The following is a 21392-nucleotide window of genomic DNA, read 5'->3' as shown; positions in this document are numbered from 1 at the left end:
CTACATATTGGTGTTGAATAATTTCGTGTAGAGGTAGGCCTTTCAGCCTTTCATGTCATAGTTATCATAAGACAAAGTACACATTTTTTAATTTCCCATTAGCAAAGTTTGACTAGAAACAACTTTGTAGTGTATACATAGCTTCCAAGTTTCCTTCTTAACAAAACTCTTCCCTGATTTTGCTTTCTAAGTATTTATCTCTTTGTCCTTTAAAAGTTCTTTCTTCTGTAACATTGCTGCCCAGATTTTGACACTTGCAGTTTTCTCAGCAAGCATAACTTAGACCTGTTTTATTCTGAAAATATTCTGAAATTCAACAAATGTTAGAGGCAATGTAATATAACCTAGATAGTTTATTAAAGAAAAAAAATGTGGCCAGGAATATTTTTCAACAGCTTCTAATTAATGCTTTACACGGCCTGACTGTTCCCAGGTTTTGGAGAAAACGTGTTCATTGCCGCATTGCTAGGGAGAGTCATCACAGGGAACCAAAGTGGCAGTTTTTAGCATTGCTTTTTTGCTTTCCCTCTCAGCTCTTTCTCTCTGACTTTGTTTTAAGATAAAAATTCAGATTTCGAATATACTGTAGCAGGTGCACCTTCACCCCTCCCTGCCTCCATCCCGAAAGCACCAGAAACTTCCACATCAATGGACCACTATGGTCATGTACATAACCATTGGTCAACAGACGTGGCCCCTAACCAATGAAATGACTTGATTGAGAGAAATTTCTAGACCACTAGGTTACATGACCACAAGCTCAGATTCAGCTGGGATATAAATGGAGCCACTGGAGACCCCCTTTGAGTTGGTCTTCCTTGGAGCAGTGGGTCTATAGTGGAAGATTCTCTGCCTTAGATCCAGGACACCACCTAAAGAAACTTCCTTGAGGATTAAAACGTTTTACCTTATTGGTGAGTGATTATATCTTCTGGGTACACTTGAGAGTCCTCACTTTTTATGAGTAGGTAGATGCACATTTTGAATCATCATTCTAAAGTTTTGCGATACCTTGAGTCTGAATTGGCTGTGTACTAATTGAATTCCTAAGCGGTATCCAAATCTGTCTTTCATAATGTTGTTGGAGCACTGAAGGATTTTGCATAAACCCTGTTTCTAGTTGGTTTGCTGCTAAACAGTTATGGTTAGAATAAAGTCTATTTGGAGCCTAAATTGATTTTTGGGCTGCTTCTGCAACACACAGCAATGACGGAAGCTCTGGTCAATCTGAACCAGCCTGACCATGTTTCCTCAAAAAGGACAATTGATGTATCCAGCTTTACTATTTTTTTTTTTTTTTAATTTAGTCAACATTCGTTGCTTCATATCTGTTTCTTTTGCAATGAATGTACACAAAGTCCCATTCTTCTGAAACAAACAAGAAGAAAAACAGTGAAACTGCTTTGTAAAGCAACTAACTCCAGAACTTACTCCAGAATAAGCATTCTTTCTAGGGCTCTGTACTGCTCTCTTGGCATGGAGAGATCTGATTCCTTACAGACATTCTTAGAAACCTGCACCCAGATCAATGCCTCCAGTTCAGATGTTTTGAGTCAGAATGTCTGTGTCTTCAGCAAGATTCTCTGTGCTCTGGACTTAGATCTCTGTCATTACAAAAAGAGATGTAGAAATTGTTTAATTGTTTCTCCTGAATCAAAGGTGTGAATAACATACATCATCTCAGCAAGATCAGGCACTACCAACAACAACCACCAGAACCCACAGCTACCATCTCTGATGTCCCTAAAATTTCACTAAATAAAGGTTTTTCTTATATGTTATATACATACATTAGGTGACTCTCCTGATTCAGAGAATAATGTCTTTAGGGGAAAGAGATCATATAGGTATGTACATGGGGCAGCGTGATTCTAATCTCAAATTGTATATGTATACCTCCATGCCAACAAGGATTTTGAGTAAATACAGAAGCAATCCCTGCCTCTTGTCTAAAGCCATGCAGAGTTCTTTGGAGTTCGGATGAGATATGCAGACCTAGGAATTTGTATTGTTCCCTGGTTTCAGAATCTGTCATTGCCTGAAGCACCAGGCTGGTATGTGAATTGCACCTTTTCAAGGTGAGAACACTTTAGGCACAAAATTAAGGTGGAGCAAGTGTGGGCAGAAATCACACCAGACAGATGTGTGAATTCACCTAGGGAGCAGTAGAGACAAAGGTTCCTCTCAGAAACCTTACAGACTAGGCATAATAAAGCTATTAAGGACACAGAAAATGAGAGCATAGTTTTAGTTCAGTGCACATTAAATATTGAGAGCCCAGACAACACCAAGTTTTGAAGAGCCTTTCACAATTTCTGTACAGTACCAGAAGCCCTCCAAGTTTTTGACATTTTTTTAATATGAGTTTGAGGCTGTGGTGTAGAAAGACAAACGCTGAATAAAACAATGAAATACTGTTATCAATGCATTTTAGCATAGACTTTCTTATTTAATTTCTAGCAAACATCTCTGTTCTCATTGCTGACAGTTTCATTTACACTGGCTTGACTGAAAGTTGAGCACCCAAAATTGACACAGCTCTGTACTGTACATCGCAGCAGAGAATATAAAGCAAAGTGGCAGCTTGAGACAGAAGAAATCATGGAGGTGGGAGAAGGGGGACATTTCTTAGAAATGTTTATCTTTCACCACCTTATTTCAGGTGGAAATTTTATCTTGAAGTTTTAAAGCTTAACCTCTACTGAAAAGAGAAAGATCTTGTAGAAAACAAACCATTGCCTGCCCCACACACTCTTCTCATCCATCCGGATCCTTCTGTGCCATTCACCATTTCAGTTTAATATGTTCTCTGAGACAAATGCAGCAATTTGAAACCTTCTTTTCCAATAAGAAACATTGGAAATTAAATTGTCAGTAACAAAAATGGTGGTGCTTCCTATGTATTAAAATGTTCACTAAAATGAAGTGAGCTCTACTTTTCACTAGTGTACTATGTTCCATAAGTAATCTGATTATTTCTCATTCCTATGTATAGAAGCATAGCCCCTAAGATGAAGATGCTGGTGGCATTTGGACTGCTTTGTACCTGAAACCTGATAAAAAAGTTCAGTCTAAAATCTTTTACAAGTTCTGCAATGCCAAACTGCCAACATCATATAACGCAATGAGGCTATTGACTGTGGTCTGGCCTAGTTTCTGCTGCCACATTTTATTTATATGCAACACAACTGTACACTGAAGGGCATTGTTGGTACTAAGCCAGGTTGCTCCCTTAGTGGTGCCTATAGTTTACCGATGTATTGCTGATGAACAGGTCTTGGGGTTAATAGGTAGGTAAAGATTTCAGGCTTCACTGACAGCTCAGAGATGCCAGGATCAAGCATAAAGAGTTTTTGAAGTTAGCAGTTTTAAAATGTGACATCCTGAATGGCAGCTGCTACTCTAAGCTTTGAGAGATTAAAAATCGGAGAAAAGGGGGAAAAAAAAGAGTAGTCTCATGGTAGACTGCAGTGGTTTGGAGTTTCTTCTATGGACCACAGTGGGTAGAGTCAAGCTTAAATAGCCTTATGTCTCTGTCCCAGTAAGGCCACACACATTCCCAAGACTCCTCTGCCTCTGGAGACACTGCAAGGGTAGTACTTGCATTAACTTTTAACTCCTCCAATCATGGGCTGAAAAAACAAAGCTACACAGTTAAGGCAAAGCCAGTCTGTTGGATGCAAGCACATACAGCCCTTTGGCAGATTAATCCTACTAAAAAGAATACCATATTTCCTAGCTGGTCCGTGGAGAAGATCTGATCTGCTCAGCTGAGGTGCATAAAGTTTGGTGGCCAGGATCTCCTCCTCTTTATAATCAAACATGCACACCTGCCTCTCTGTGCCATAGAGGGAGCATGGGCACCTACCTCAGGTCCCAAACACAGCTTGGTTAGAAGAAAAATAGCAGTCATCCTGTAACTGAGAGACTGTTTACTCTAAAACTCTGTCATAAAACTCTAGCTGGCAGAGAGTATCTCGGAAGGGTTTTGTATTCACAGGATGCAGAGATAAATGAGATCTTTCCCTCTAAAGAGTTATTGTCTTTCACCCTCCTCCCTGCAGGCAGACCTTTGCACTCTGGAGAGCTCAACCGAAATCAGTACTGTTCAACTGGGGCACAGGGCTTCACAGCTCATATAGAATTGGAGGATAATTAAGGACAAGACACAACAAATGCATTAGAAACACTGTAAGGCAACAAGAGACAAGGGACAAGATAACAAGCAATCCTGCCATTATGTAGGCTAACAGTGCGCACAGCTTGACAGTTCAATATATAGTTTGTAAATTGTGTATAATTTTATAGCTGAAAAATATTACACTGAATCAGTACTTTGATGAATGCCACTAATCCTTGCCCTGGATCTAACAGTACACCCAGAAAAACATCAAACTGCCTTACTCCTTTGAGGTGCCTGGAATTTTCTGAGTTCCAGAGCAGGCAAATTGTCTCATAGCAATAACTCTTTCAGATCCCAGTCCTTATCCTTGTTCCACAAAACCAGATTCACACAGCCCCACAGCACTGCGATGGAGATTCAGCAAGAGATTCAAGATCACATCTGCAAAGCCAGCTTCATGGCCTGTTTGAAAAAAAGCAGCTGAATGTGTGTGTGGAGGAGGTGGGGGTAAATTCTGCCATTGGGAATAGCAGCCATTTTTGTTTTAAAAGCTAACAAATTATAACTTTGAAAAGGCATAACTTCAAGCTGTTGTATTGAAACTAGCTATCACTGTCAAATACATCAAGCAAAATTACTTAGAATTTGTATGTATTGAAAAATATCACTGTAGAAGTCTGATATGTTGCTATAGATTATCAGTCCTGTGTCTAGCTTGCTACAGGAGAAGAGTTATCTGGAGACTACGATGGACAGAAATGAGACCAGAAAGGAAACAAAAAGCCAAAAATGGTTAGAGATGCCAACACACCACAGGCTTCTCAGTTTGATGCCATGATTTTCTGCCACGATCATGCCTTCCAGTATCCATCTTTTCTGTCCATTCCTAGAAGCTTCCTGCAATAATCTCACTGTTCTCCCAACCTCTGAGAATGTTTTATATATCATTGAACAAAGCAGATGCACTCCTTTAGCCAACAACTTCTACAGAGGGATGTCCTATGCCTTGGAAAGGAAAAGGCCTTGACCTGTACGACAGACCTCAGTTTGTAGTTGTACTCTATTTTGCCAGTTTATAAATGACAGAAAATGGAAGTTTCTACATAGCCTACAAGAGATTTATTAAATAAAGCTGGGGTGCATATGTTTCATTATGACTTCCTCTGATCTGTGTTCATGAGAAATGGAGGCCTAAAGCGAAATCCATATATTATGGATTATGCATCTGGTGTTGCAGAAGCTACCTACAAGTACCAAGGTTGATGAATGACCAAAGAAAAAGTCCATGTTGCCGAGGACCTAATTTTGGATTGAAGGAGATTATTATGAAAGCTGCTGAAAAGCTTCAAATTATAAACTGTAATTGTATTTCATTCAAGATTTGTATGGTTCTCTTTATATTCTTTGGGTGTTTCAGCAAGCATAATTATCTCAAATATCTCAGTCACAATTTAATTCAAAATGCAAATAAATTATCCTACGACTTCAGAGGAGAGATCTCATTATTCAAATAAAATCATTACTAGATAATCAGAGTAATTTTGTAGAGACGATGTGCAAAATCAAAGTGTGCATTTTAAAATCTGTGAGTGAAGCCCTGGCCCTAATAAATGAGTAGGAATTTGGCAGCTGATTTAAAGGGGAACAGGATTCCACTAAATATCGTTATTTCAATAAAAAACATGAGTTCAAGTCATGATGATGAACATGAAATAATTCTAAATTTATCTAAACTCTGTTAATTTTCTTTCAGCGATAAAAAAAATCCAGAGTTGCTAAATGCTCACATTTGAATGAACAACAATTATTTTAATAATATGAAAAAGAATAAAGATCCAGAGGACTCTTTTCTTCCTGTAACTCATTAGGATACAGGTGCTCTCTATCTTAAGACGGAGCTCTAGAAACCCACAGTGCTCTTGCTCCTCATACAAAAAACCATCTGCTAACACAAATTTTCTCTTCATTTTCTCAGTTTGAAATGGTACCTTGGTGTTGGTTGTGTTGTATCAACTCCCCTGAATGTAAATATCAAAAGAGAATAGACAGACTTTGCAAGGTATACAAATTATGTGTATTATTTTTCCCAGGAAATAGTAATCTCTTCATTCTCTGCAATATTTGTTACAGTAACTTGGCATCCACTAGTACTCAGACAGCAATAGGATGAATATCCTGTAAGAGTTTGCTGATAAATGCTCTCACCTAGATCTGGATGCTCACCTGCTCTGCCGCAAGCATTGGATCGAGGACAAACATGTTAATATATCTTCAAGAAGAGCTATATTTTTATATCCAGCTTCTCATCTCCTCCAATGATTTATGGCACCACAAAAAAACCATCATTCTCACACAAATGCTCTTTCAGAATTTGTGATGTTGCCAAATGCAGAAATACCAGCACGTCTGAAGGATCAGTCTGGATGGCTCAATGATGCTAATTTTCTCATTTTATTGCTGCTGAGTAGATCAGTTATAGGAATGTTCATTGGTTACTGTTTTAGCTGTTTCTAAATTCATCTTCTCACTTGACTCAGTCAGACATTCCTTAATGGAACAATATGCTCATTGGAGGTATAGGACATTTTTCTTTTGCCCATCCAATAAGGTTGATAGTAGCCCCAAGAAGGACCCTAGATTCCATAGCTGAGGTTCTTACACACTTTAAATATTAATGTTATTTAGTATTATGTTACAATATAATATATAGTAAAAATATGAAGTCTCAATTTCAGGTACAGTGACTCAGAAGTTCTCCTTAATGACCACTAAGAAGCAGTGTAGAAGGCACACAATGTCTACATTCTTTCACAAATGCCATCAGGATTGCTAACATGTCTGTTTGTATTCTGTCTCTCATATAACAGTGATCTGTGCAGAGGAGTCATTCCAAGTATACTACTATGAGCAGAGTGGCTGATGCCAAAGGGAAGATGCACCCCTGTCTTTCTCACAATGGTTCCAGGTGGGACGGAGCCAAAGGGAAGCATTGATTTGTTGGCTTCTTGTGGAGAGAAAGAGAAGGAAAAGGAGTCAGTGTACAGGCCTGAGACATATTCAATTTATGTAGGTTCCTTTATGGTAAGTGGTTTGATTCTGTTAAGAAGAAGAAACCTTAACATGTTGAGGAAGACTTAACAATTTTATGAAGGTGTAGAAATGTGGAGCAGCTAATGATGTCTGACTGTGTACTGGATCTTTGCCCTCCATTAAGTCAATCGATTGCCACATTGGGCTGTAAATACCATAGGTGCAGAAAAATAACTAAATGAGAGTCCACATAGGGTGTTTCTTACAGGTGAAAAACCCCTATGTACTTGTTGCACTCCTGTTCACAATGCAGAAATCACTAAAGAGATGAACTTGTTAGCAAAGTTGCGATGGGCACTGGGAGGGCCTCTGAGCACCATGTGGGGTGGGCTGAAGAGGAAGCTGATGCTGCAGAGCAGCTCTGCCTGGGGATAAACCTCTCTGCCCCACAGGTAAATACAAAATCCACACCATCTGACAGTATCCTGTTAGGAATAAAGTGCTACTGCAGAAGCTGGGAAACAGTCAGGTGTCTTAACAGTTGCCTTACAAAGGAGCTGGAGAGGAGAACTGTGAATAGTTACCTAAACAGTGGAGAAGGGACAGTTGTTCTTAATCACTGTCTTTTCTCCTCTAGGTAAAGGATTGTTCTTCTAGACAATTATATCTTTGTGATCAAAGGAAGAAAACTAACTCAATGAGCATCAGGCAGCTCAAGTTTATTCTTGCAGACTTGCTGATGGGGGCTTGAGCTCATCCCTCTTATTGATCCCAAAAATTTAAATCCAGACTTGCATAATGACTGTCGAGCACATGGGTTTTGTTAGGACAACTAAGCAAAACCTTAGAGATGAGGATGAGGGTCTGCATTTTTCCAGTTGAACTCAACTAAGCTAACCAGTGAATTTAGAAAATAAACTCTCTAACCAGACCTTGTTTCTCTCAAGTCCAGGCACATCCACTGTGGACCTGCAAGGAATTTGCCTAAACTTGCCATCATGGTTGTTTAACACAGGAGGCTTCCAGGTAAATAAATACATCCATTTTTCCGGTGTTTTATGGTCCCTTAAGTGTAAGGCTTGGAATATGGCTGATCATTTTCAGGCAAATGTAACCTGAAAAAATAGCATTATTAAAAACAGTTTTTCACTACTCCATGTTGTAAGGCTGAATATGTACTGCACAGGCACATTGCAATTCAAAGTGTAATTCTACTTTCTGGTGTTATATTCTTTCATGAAGGCTCACAGACTTTATAAAATAATCTCTCAAGAGACGAGGGCTCACAACATAGGACTCTGCTGAGGTTCTTCCAAAAATAATCAATAGACAGCTACCCTACTGAGTAAGAATATTGCAAAGAAACAGCATGTTATGGAAAACTACATCATCATTTTATACCTAAGCAACAACAAAAAGAAATGAAAGGGTATTAAAACTGCAAAATGTGCAGTAAGACTGTCATTAGAGCAGGATCTGGTAAGTGAAACTGAAAAATATTAACTTGCCTTTCTTCAGATACAGAGTTACAGGGTCTGAACAGTCTGCACAGCCTCTGAAGGCATTAGGAGTGACACAAAGAATGCAAGATCAGGAGCCTGCAGCAAAACCAGGGCTTAGCTCAGTCGCTCAGGGAATTTATGTTCTCTCTGCTAAGATAAATTAGAATAACAAATATTGGGAGAGACTAGGCAGGGAGTTCACCTTGTTAAATGGTTACCATTTGTGACCCAACTAGAAACATACAGTAACAAGACTGTCTGATTTACAAACAGGCAATTCTTTACTCTGCTTGGAAGAAATAAAGATGCATTCCTGTCTTCATGTCCACCTTAAAGTCTGTGCTCATGTAAGAGTTAGACTTTCTAAGCCAAAGCTTTCATTGTTTAATTCATTATTTATATTAGTGTTAGCATTAATATTTCATAGCCATTGGCCATCTGTGAGATAAAAGAGAAACCGAAGTTCTAAAGTCAGATAAGAAAATATATATAAAACTGTATTTTCAAATATAAAATTGCTACATTAAAAAAAAAAAAAGTAGGAGAAATTCATGTTCTCTGCTTATAAAAGTCATTAGTAATTCAAAAGCTAAGATAAGAAATCACAAAGGTCAAGTCTTCCAAGTGATCTGACTGACCCTGGAATCATTCTGTGGGCCTCTCTCAGTGCTCTTAAGTAGAGTCTCCTGGGCTATAGTGATATAGATCTTTTAAGCTTGGCAGCTCTCATCCTTCTCATTTCTCTCATGGATCATAGAGGAACATTACCAAGATACACTGGGTATATCCACAGCTTCTTTTGCCTGTTATATAAAACTGTAAAACATCTCACAATACTATCCTTATACAGCAGGTTCTTACACAAATTAATAATCTTCATTTTTTCCGAACAGAAGAAGACAATAGCAGCTAAAACTAATGTAGTGCGATTTCCTTATCTGAAAATCAAGAGATTTTCACAATAAACAGTATGGCCACAGAGCCATAGCAAAGAGCACACCAAAGCAGCAAATATCTGAGACACTTTGGTGGCTGCTGCTGCTGCAGCTCCTCAGTCAGGAGTGAGGAGGTCCAGAGGAGGTAGCTGCAACAGCTGGCAGGAGGCATAGGGCTGGCTGAATCAGCTTCCCAGATGCCAAAATGTCTCATTATGGTCCCATATAGACATACTTGGTTTAGCTCATATTCAGTATCACAACAGATAATTTTCTGTTTGGTTTAAATTTTATTATTGATATAGGACTCCAGATTAACCTTTACTGTTTTATTGAGACAGTCATTCAACTTTGCATCTTCTGAATCTAGCTACTAAATTGAATGAGATAATAAAGCATCATGTTCAGTTTTAAACAGTGGAGCTGTGGATATGTATTATTTACACACAGTCTCTCAAAAATGAATCCTGATTTTCAGTTAAACTGCTACTAATTTTTCTTAGATTGCCTTGTAACACTAGTTGATGAGAAAACTAGAGCTGTCATCTGTAAATAAGCGTAATAAACCACCAACTATGGCATAACATTGATGGGTTGAGGTATTGTCTTTAAGCATAAAAATCAAGAGAAAAACGTTTAAAAAACACAACTGTGTGGATGAATTATTATTTTTTTCTCCTCATGTGCAAACTCCTAATCTACAAGAAGGAGATTTGTCATGAATGTTGTGTTGTGCATAGTGTTTTGAAGATTTGAGTCCAATTTCTCAAAGCAATACCTCATCTTATTATTACTTGTAAAAGCTTCTGTTTACCCTGGGTTTCCACTGGGCCCTGCTTTTGCTGTACAGAGGATTTCCTAAAGAAATGTGCTTTGAAGTAGGATTAACAAATCTACATTTGTTTCACTGACCCAATTTATTTCCTGGGACATTCTTAATTTTACCTACCACTCCCAATTAACCTCTTTTTCCTTGAAGTTATTTAACTCAAGCTTTTCTACCAAAAGGTGTAGGATTCACCTGTCCAAGCGTAGGATTCAACCTCTTAACCAGTGTCTAATTGCTCTGAAAAAGTAGGCAGTTCTAGGACATAATTTATCTCATTCTAACGTAGATGTCCAAAATAATGGAATAAACTGCATTCCCCAAAGTACCTTTTTCATTTGCAACTGACAATGAAGTAAGTGGGAGATGCCTGGTTCAGTGGAGTTATCTACAATGTAGACCACTAACACAGGTGTGTAGATTTCTTTCAAAAACAAATTCTTAGAATTATTTTTGATCTACTTTTGAGGCCTGGATTTTGTTAATTTTCCATCTTTTTTGTGATGAGGCAACAGTTATCTAGAAGTCATCATTGATTAAGTGTTTGACCAGATTTGCACCATCACACTCGCTATCTTTTGGAAAGTTCCCAATGGAAGCTGTCTACCATTAACCTGGTTTTCAGTCTCATCAACATACTCAGGTACAGATCCATGGTTACTAAGCAGAAGTGTACATTGGAAAAGATGCTATTTAAGTTGTGTGACAGCATACTGGAGGCTTAACCTTTTAACCATTCGAGAGGTTAAATCATTAAGTATATTGCTGTATCAAATTAGAAAACATAAGTAGAATTTTGAAGCTTAAGGAGTCAGGTAATCAACATAGTCTAAAGGCTCAAGGACAGGAATTAATATGTACCAAATTTGCCCCAGCAATAATGACTTAGAACTAGAACATACACTAATGCAATGAAACATCGACAATGAGAATCTTCTTTCACTTTCAAAACAATGCTATTTTTTTAATCTTTCCTTTTTTTAACCAGTTCTGAAGTAAAGAAGTAACCTGAAAAAAAAAATGGTAAAATTAAAACAGGAGATAAAAAGAACTGCCTGTGCAAAGAAATATCTGATTGAGCACCCTGCATAAATACACACGCGTAGATCTAGATGCAAAATTTTTACTAAGAGCATGACAAAACTTCCTCTTAATCTTTTCATTCCTCTTGGTGTATTTTTAAAGGTTTCTCTGTTAAGAAAATATTTATATTTATTTGAGATACCTTAACTATAATTCATTCTTTTTCTCCCCTCTTAATCCCAAGTCATAAAAACATGATTTTCACCTGATTTTAAGGTTAACAAATTAATTATTTTATCTTTTAACAGAATCATGGACAGACTAGAAGCAATTCTGGGGTGGGTTTTGGTTTTTATTTCATTTGTTTGTTTGTTTTTTCCTAAACCATTCAACATCTGCAGATATGTTTATTTAATACATTTCTATGACAGAAAAAAATGGTAGCAGTATTATTTGTTCAGTGGAATATCAGCTGTCTCTTCCACTGAGCTGGTGAGAGAAGACTTAATTTCTTTATAATGTCTGATAAAGCTTGGAAAAGGAGTCATCCCTATGCTTTAGATAAGAATATACTTCATAAGGCAGTGAAGTACCGATTTACCTTGTCAGTTAATTGACTCTCAGCAGAGCTAAATGAATGAGTTTATAGGATGAAATATACCCATAAGCAGCAGGCTTTCCTAGAACCAACATTCTCTTTAGATCCCAGGTAAGCAATACTTTGCAAGCTTATGTGAGGTCTAAATTTGTATGGCAAAGCTCTCAGATATGAAAAGGTCACCAGATAACTTCAAAAGTGAAATTGGCAATGTTTAAACCAGAAATATGACTCTTAGAAATGAGAGTCATAAACTATCAGGATAGCTTATCAACAAAGGTGATAAATTTTCCATTACCTGGACTTGTTTTAGCAAAGCACTTAGACATCCATATCCATAAATTCCACTGTACAGGTATAGTCACAAGCACTTGTGTCCAGGAAGATAGGTTTTGTGGACTATCCAGACCAGAATGTAAAGCTGTCTTTGTAACATGCTCAAGAGAGAGCTATAGAATGCAAACATGATGTTGTCCAAAGAGCTTAATGGAGACAAAACCCTGCTCGTTTGATCAGTGTCTGGTATAGCGAAAGTGTGTGTGTGTCTCCTGAAATGAATATAACAGTGCCTGGGTATTCCATACTTTCAAACTGGACTACACACACAGCAGATGTAGGCAAGCAATAGGGTTACAAGGTGCAAGTAGACACAATCAAGGAGGAGTGGTGTGGAGCTGAATCTCCTTGGTTACTTAATTGGATGGACAGAAAGCAAAGCAGATTTATGCGTGACTGCATGGTAGTCCACTTCTCCCTGTTCCTCAGGGAGAAATGTATCCTTTTTTTTAAATGCAAACCACTACAAAGGCACAGCTCTCTAACATGATTTCTCAGACCTTATGAGCATGACTATACTTTGTAGTGCAAGTCATTCTGCAGAAAAATTGCATTTTAGCATTCTCTAAATAACCCTGCCAGCAAGCAATCATGAGGGCCACAAATGCTGTAGATTCTGTGTTAATAATTAATTGGTGAAAGTAGAAATTCTCTGCCCAAAATAATAGAGATTCAAGAATCAATATATAACACAACTCTCTCCTGAATCTCTGTAGAGGTCTAATTTCTGTAGCTTCCAGTTGAATCAGTTAAGAAAGAGTCAAATCAACATGCAAACTCTGTTTTCCTTTCAGAAAGGATGGAACTGCAATTTAAAACAGGTAGCTATGCTATCTGCAAGTTCTACTGGTAGGTTATTTCTGGAGACGACAACCGCTCCTTTCTTATTTATCCTTCTGAATTCTGAATGCCTGTCTAAATCTTTCCCTCTGGGTCTTTCAAAGGTGTCATATCATAATAAGCTGCTCTTTTGGATAAATAAGCGTTGACAGCACAAAAGCGATTGAGCGATTCATTTGTTTATACCACCAGGAAGTCTGTGCGTAAAATTTTTCTTTACTTACATGCTTTGCAGTGCCTCACCACAAGAAACTTGTGTTCATCAAATAATCAGTTGTGTATCAGGCATCATTATTCCCAAATCATTAATTTCCCATTAACAGAAATGCGATGCTGTTCAGTGTAGGACCTTAGTTCTCACCAACAGTAGCACAGCTCCATGACCAAATCATGTTTGGCTTTGTCATTCTGCAGCCACTCCTCTATCATGAAGAAAAGCCATCAGTATATTTGCGTTCATAAACAGGTACACCTGCCAGAAATCTATACTATACTGCTAATCTGAGTCAAGATGAAGTTTGGTCACTGCTTAGGGAGCCCATTAGAACTTGAAATGCATAGTAGGTTTGCTGATGCGACACAGATCTTCTGTCTGGCTTTAGGTAAAGCTCCTAGGCTGCCGTTCCATATTACTAGTTCTGTCAGTAGCAGACCTAGTTTAAGCTCCTCTGTCCAGACCCTTTTCCCTTCCACCTCTTCTCTCTCAGAGCTTACTTCCCACTCAGTCATGCCAATCCAGCTATTTATATAACTGTGCTTCACAAAGGTTTTGTGAAAATATGTCTGGTCACCTGAACAGATACAACTGAGTGACGCCAGTTTCTGGGGGGAGATTGCAGCAACATGCAACACAGAGTACAAGAAGGAAGGGGGAGCTGATCTGCTGTCTGCCAAATATTAGAGAGGAACTGCAGTTCTAGTCTTTTCTCTGGCTCCAAATTCAACTCAAAGAGAGGTAGCTAAGGAGCCTAATACATTAAAGATTGGCTAAGGTTAACAACTTTGAGTAATTATTCACCCAGACTGCATTCATGAACATACTGACTGTTGCAATCTACTTACAACTCACCTTTGCTCTGGTACGTGTTCAGGAAATAGATTTGGGGACAAAGGAAAAGAAAAAAAAAAAAACAAAAACACATCGCAAAATAACTAACAACAAAGAACAGTGCTAAAGTTACAGTAAGATTAGGTGTAGATTTAAGTGTACCAGGTATATTTTATGAGATTTCTAACGTGTTTCTGAGGTCCTTTTTAGACATTGGAGAGAAAAAGGTGCTGCTGTAACCTTCCAGTGCAAAAACCTGCCTTTGTCGGTTCAGGCACCTAAGGTAGACAGGCATGATCTGACTATTTGATGCCTTTAGAGGCACTTATGTGAAAGCCAGGTGCTTAAGCCAGACAGATTAGATCCCACTCCAGGGTATTTACATTAACTCAGACTCTGTGGCACTCTTTTTGTAATGAGATGATGAAGTATTTTACTATTTTTTACGTTATTATTATGCACTTCACATCCTTGACATTTGTCACCATTTTCAACATACTCTCAGAAGTATAGCAACACCTATTAGCCCGTAAACCGTCTTAGCGGAAATATTTTTCAGCATTAATGGCTTCCTTTATATCATATTTAAATAGATTGATGTACCTGTACATCAGCAAGGTTGGGAGTTTTTTCCTAATGCTTGGATTAATATATATTACTTAAACTTAACAGATATTAAGAATCATTATGTAAAAACTACAAGCTCAGAGCTTGATTTACCAAGGAGTTCAAAGACTGTAGAGTGCTTACCAAAAGCTAGATCTAGTGAGGGTAAGTACCTTCTCTGCTTTGATAAAATCCATCCTAATTAATGCAGTAAATGGTAGCAACAGGACTCAGCACTACATGAGTCATATCCCAACTATATTGGCCTATGATATTAAATACTAGAATGGACATTAAGCATCTGTCTTCTCATTTAAACCTTGTGATAGTATTCTCAGTAAACAAGATATTTTCATCTCAAGACTTCAAGAGTTTTGGATACACAGATCAATGTTCCTCTTTTCTTTGGTACTACCATATACATTTATCATGAACTTTTATGTCAAAAAATAACATTCAATGGAATAGATATTGCTTACTTTAGTCTCATAGAGCAGAATTTGGAAATACACATAGTAAGATATTTGTTTGCTTTCCATGTCATACAGAACACTTAACACAGAAGATTGTCTGGGCAGGGGATGTCAAGAAATTATCCCATGTATAAGAGTTATTACAAATTGGTTTAATACATTTATTTTTATGAAAGTGCAGTGCTGGTTAAAGTATCCACAATGGGAAGGCTCCACAGAGTATATTTAGCGTAACTGCTGTTACTACATTCACCATTAAATTATTTATGATATTTTATTCTGAATTAGAGTAATGAGACCATAGGAACTTGCTTCAAATCAGAGTTCTCTGAAATTCAGATTTAATGCCCTGTGGAACTCCATGCATTTGCAGTATGATCTTACCTACTTTCACATATTCCAAATGTTGTTTTAAGGAATATCTTCATAAAATTGATAATTTTCCGTTGAAAGCAAGTAAAAAATCTCACACACCCAGCAAAGATGTTATGTGCAAACCATGTCTGTTGAAAAACAGACTTATTTTAACTCAACTGTCCTATCTTGTGTTATGCTATAGACGCTACCTTGGCAACAAAGTTCTCAGTTAGGTAATCACTTTGTGTTCAGTCAGCTTTATGTAAACCAGGAGAGAGAATATCACATCTCATTGAGAGGATTCTCCTTCACATTGGTTTCTCACTGAGGCTCTGCAAGCAGAGCAGCTTTTGAGTGGTGATTTTCATTTCAGTCTCAGCCTTGCAGTCAAATATGGTTTGTCAGCTCTGCCACAGAAGTTGAAAGAGTTACTGGAGTTAATTTGGCCACAATTTTACTCACTGTTCTAGAAAAAAACAAAACACTGAAAGAAATTGTCTCGGGTGGCTTATCATTCTTTCCATGGCTGCTCCCACATGCTCTTGATACTGTCTAAAAGGTAGTGGCCATTGTTTTGAGAAAGACTTTTCTGTCTGAAAGAAACTTGCCCCTTTCGGGACAGTTGATATCTAAAGTGAGAGCTTCTTTGTCTTTCTCTTATCACCCCAAGGGTACGGGTTTAGGGCCTGACCATGCCTTTGGCTGATACCAAGAAAACAGTCCACAGCTTCCAGTCCGAGACTGATGGCCATGCCTCTCATGGCATGTGCTTTGCACTGTCTGTCTGATCTGATCTAATACCCAAGATTCATGAAAAAGTAAGTCCCCTACTTGAAATATTCCAGCAGTGTTGAGCAGCAGCTTAGCAGCCAGGTGTTTATCACACCAGGAGTCTTTCTACTGCTCTCAGTGCAAATGAATACCTCTTTCCTCCTCTCAGCCTCCCCACAGAGGACTCTCATGCATATGGAAGAGTTAAAGCACATCGCACTCAAAAACCCAGGGGGGACCCGTAGGGGTTCAGGTTTTACTGCCTGTTGTCTGAACCAGCCTGTAGGACTTGACACTCCTGAGGACTGAAGCCCTCTTGACAGACAGAACAGGTGCACATCTGGCAGTGGTCATGCAAGCTTCTCAGTTGTTCAGATCTGAGCTGGATTTGAACGAATGAGCTAAGTCACTGAAGCTCTGCAAGGAAGACATGGTGCTAGTCCCTTCCTTCTGGCTGCTGAACTTTACACTTTGGTGCTCAGTGTCTGTCCGTGACAAGACATCTAGCATTTGTTGTCAAAAGCTCCATTATAACCAAAAGGACAAAGAGGACATTGTGAAGGACATACTACCCATCTTGAGAAGAATCTGTCATGGGTGTGGTATCCCTACACACAGTCTACTCCACTCTTTCAGTCCAGTTGATGTAGCCACTACTTCAAGCAGCCGCAGTGAAAGGAGAGGAATCTGCCCCACTGCTTCAAACCTGAGCATGCAGAGGCATACAGTCAAGTGCACAACACAAGTTTTCTGTGTTCTGAGTGAAATCCATGTGTTGGTATAATGGTCTTTACCTCCAAGGAGCGGCTGGGAAAGCACTGTTGCTAATGGCCATGTTCTCATTTGCCAAAGGGAAAATGAACATTGTATTTCTGCCTTGGGATGGATCATGTTGTTCATTATTTTACCATTAGAGACAAAATACAAAAAAGTTGATTTTCAGCACAGCAATAGAGTACCAGGGAAAAACGCCGATCAGCTCAGAAAGTGAGATATCACATTAAATGAGTTGACCAACGCATACAAATTTTTATGAAATTTTCCGCAAGCTACCAGGCAAAATCATCTCAATTACATAAAAATGCACAATTTTGCAATGTCTGACTCACTGAACAAAATGATAACACTGCAAGGGCTGCTCAAATTATCAAACCTCATAAGCATAACGAAATAAAATACCAATTAAATGCAAAGCTATTATAAACTGTAACTACAAGAAAAAGAGGGAGGGGAATCAAACAGTGATTCTCCCTCCTTTCTATTTTTGCAAACCATAGCATACATTATCATTTGATCAGCCTAGGTTTTTGTAAGCAGTAGACAAATAGCTGGGTTAAGTGATATTCCTTGTAGCAGCAAGAATATTTTTTCCCCTATGAACTTTATTACTATTATTTATCACATTTTGAAATACACTGTTATTTATACTGGGAAGTGACTAACCAGGAAATCACCTGACAGGCAAATTCAGATAATACCCTGTAGCAAATAAAAATGGTGACCGCCTGCCAACCTCCAATATAATTTTCTCAGCGGAGCAGCAATTCACAAGTAATTCAATCAGGTATTCAATAGAAAATTATTCCTGTTTTACAGACCGCCATCACTAACAGTGGGGCCTGATTTTGCTGATTTACCATTTTGGCAAGCAACCAAGGAGCATGCGGTATTGGATTTTCTCCCATACCATTTCGGTAACAGGGATGTGAAAAGGATATTATGTAGAAATGTGCATAGAGGCCTTTGCATGTTGCCATAATACAATCTGCACTTCCATAATCATTTTCAAAAGATTCTTAAGTGGGAAAACATTCAAAAAATTAATAGCAGGTCCATAGTATATGAGGACCATGGTGCTAAGGCATGTTAGCTGTGACAGGCTGATGGGTGCAGTCATTCTGTGATTCACAGGAATGTCCAAGAACAGACCTTAGAGCCTGGCAGACATATTATCTTTTATAGGAGTACAGACTGATCAAGTCCTTCCAGGAATGAGTCTGATAGAAAATATACCTCAGCTCCCACAAAAGTAGAGTCCCTGATCTTCCTTGCAGTAAGGGTTTGATGGGACAGCAAGGTGCTGTTCCCAGTGCGAGGTAGTGCTCTGTCACCCTTGTTCCTGAGCAGCCTCTAGTTAGGCTGTGGCTGCTCCCACGGTGTTGGTGTCCTGCCAGCCACTCTCCTGCCCACAGCTGCTTCTCCCCACACACTATGCTTTGTGAATGACATCCACTTTCTCTCATTCCTCTTATCTACAGCATGTAACGTACACAGACCTAAACTCTTACTGTCAGAGCCTTAAGCAGCCCCTTTTCCTTTTTAGAACAAATACATTTATGATATGCCTCTTTGTTTATGGAAATACCCACACCCAAATGTAAGGAACAGCAGGAGATGCCTCTGAGCCTCCCCTGATTCCTCTCATACTCCTTCTCCAATCTTTGGCCAACAAAAGCCTCTTCCCCTTTGGTTTCCCTGTCTAATGAAACTGTCTGACTTTCATGTCAGTAGAAGAGCAATGTCCCAGTGCATAGCTATGCTCTGTAACATAGAGATTTCCTCCTTCAGTCTCACAGAAACAGAAGACTGCAAAATAGGCCATTTCAGTTAAAACTGAAGACCTCGAAAGGTCCTCTGAACTTCTACTCTGTTTAGCACAGACTATAAAGCAACTCCATCTCCTTAGGGTATAAAAATGGGAATTCAAGCTTCACCAGTTTACATTGTACAGGACATACTCACTGATGTATATTTTTAAATATACAAGAATATACAAAGTGCAGTCCATCTAGCCTAGTAGGTTTACTGCAGCTTTGAAAAGGATCTGGAATACCTGAAGTACTTTTGCACAGGACCCAAATTCTTTTCTGATTGTTGTGTGAAAAGCACAAAGCTTGATTCTCTTTTGTATCCCTGTTTTAGCTTGTTTGAATTCCAGCTACCTCATGAAGGGGTAGTATCTTATTCTCAGTATTATCATTCCATCGTATCAATGTTTTTGTCCTCTAAGGTACTCTGCACTATTGCAAGCAACAACAGAACCTCATTCCAAATGATCATACCTATTTTTAATTCTAGAAAATTTTCAAGGTATTAGAAGTAATTTTGATCTGAAATGTTCTAGCAGAATTTCACTGTCAGGGGGATGCACTGTCAGAAAGAATCACTGACTGGAAACAGTAATCACAGTCTGTCATTTTTTAAAGTGCAAAGCCTATAGATGAACAATACTGACCTCCAGATGTTACCTTGGAAAGTAGGAGTTCAAGAAAGCTACCCTAAAGAGATTAGGCTTTCATGGTAACAGACAAAAAGAATTTTACTTAACAATTTGTGCAGTGTAGATATGACACAGCAAATTCATGTGCTACAGTAGTACATAAGAGACATTTGTAAATGCTGAATAAAAATAATAAAATAAATAAATTAATTAGGTTGGGAAAATCAGGAGTAAAAAATTTTAAGAATTGCTAGTAGCAAAATTACTTCCTGGGACAGGTGTTTTATAAAATGTTCTTAAGTTTCAAGAAAGGTTTTGACTTGTGCAAACTGAAACATGTGCATAGGTCAGGGGCAGATGAATGCAGATGGGGTGCCAGTAATGTAATACAGAATGTCTTAAGATAAACAGACATAATCTAGGTGCTCTATCTTGATCTAATAATGGTAAAATATGTTTATTATCTTCTTGTTTCTCGAGTTATTTCTTCTGAACTATTTTCCATCATAAAAAAGACCTGCAACATTAGGATAAGTCTTATGTGTCCGGTATTTCCAGTCATAAAACTTCTTAGCCAAAAAAAAAAAAAAGTTTGCATGAGCTAACTCAAAAGCTTCACGTATGTGCTCAATATGAGAAAGAATAAGGACTACATAATAGGTCTGAGAAGACAACTTTTGAAAGACCCTCTGAGGTAACAGCCATTAAAAAAAAAAATTTAGGACCACAGTTAATGAAGAACCGTACTCTATTCTGGATTCTTTTCAGAGATGAAGGATTTTAATTTGCAAAGGGCAAATCTATATCAAGCCACCTTAAGCCAGTTCCATGCTGATCTCTAAGGCTGCCAGAGTGAGAGGCTGATAACTTACCTGCAGTTCAGGAAATGTGAGGAGAGATTTCAATTCAAACCTCTGCAGGTGCAGAGAAGCCTTGTTTGGAAGTTTCTTTCTTGGTGGTCCGTACATAAAAGAAAACTCCTTAAAAGAGAATAGATTTTGATTTCTCATTGCAGAAGGGGTCCTTTTAGTCAGTTTTACATTGTAGAATGCTGGCTTCATGCAAGCTAACATTTACAAATAAAAGGTACAGACTTTTCTTTCTGTAAAACATGATCCTCATTAAAATTTGCACATTTTCTTTCTCCAGTGCCGCTGCTATACTGATGCTACCTGCTTTGCTCCTTCAGCAAACACTTCTTTTCCCTTACAACTATGATGGAGCTTTTACATTAAAAGTCTTCATTTTATCAAACAGCACAGAGAGAGTTGTTAAGGATTCGTGGGGGAAGGAGAAGAAAGTGATGGTAAGTGTATAAAATTTGATTATTATACACATACAGAGATGACATAGTTACTCAAAAAATGATTATTTCCTGACAGAAACAGAAAGCAGTCAGTAATAAGAGCAAAAGAAAAATGCAAAATGTGCTACAAATTCCAGAGAAGATTTACAGAAGCGGGAATAAACTCCTACAGATTTTACATTGCGTTGAGGCAACTTTTAAAGCTTCTGCATTGTAAAAAGAAGCTTGCAGAAGAAAAAAATAAAAAACATTCAAATAGCTTTGTGTAGGTAGGTACCTGCTTCTGATGAAAAGCACACTCTCTAGTAGACTGTGGAGGGAGGTGTGGTAACAGGTCCCTGCGCGTTTCTGGAGGAAAAAGAGCTCTCATTTTGTATTTGCAGAATGTTGCTGTGATG

At 38.3% G+C, this 21392-nt stretch overlaps 1 long non-coding RNA gene across 1 annotated transcript in view; it reads left to right on the top strand.

The window, feature by feature from the left end:
- Window positions 1-21179, top strand: part of LOC139827762 (uncharacterized) — a 38690-nt gene extending 17511 nt beyond the window's left edge. The window contains exons 4-6 of the long non-coding RNA XR_011738689.1: window positions 6991-7204; window positions 8101-8179; window positions 20838-21179. This is a non-coding gene — a long non-coding RNA (uncharacterized lncRNA). The remainder of the gene's footprint in view (window positions 1-6990; window positions 7205-8100; window positions 8180-20837) is intronic.
- Window positions 21180-21392: the final 213 nt, after the last annotated feature.

Source organism: Patagioenas fasciata, chromosome 3 (genome assembly GCF_037038585.1).
Source record: "Patagioenas fasciata isolate bPatFas1 chromosome 3, bPatFas1.hap1, whole genome shotgun sequence".
Classification (NCBI taxonomy): Eukaryota; Metazoa; Chordata; class Aves; order Columbiformes; family Columbidae; genus Patagioenas; species Patagioenas fasciata.
The sequence above is the reverse complement of the archived record's forward strand: the minus strand, read 5'-3'. Positions and strand labels throughout refer to the sequence as shown.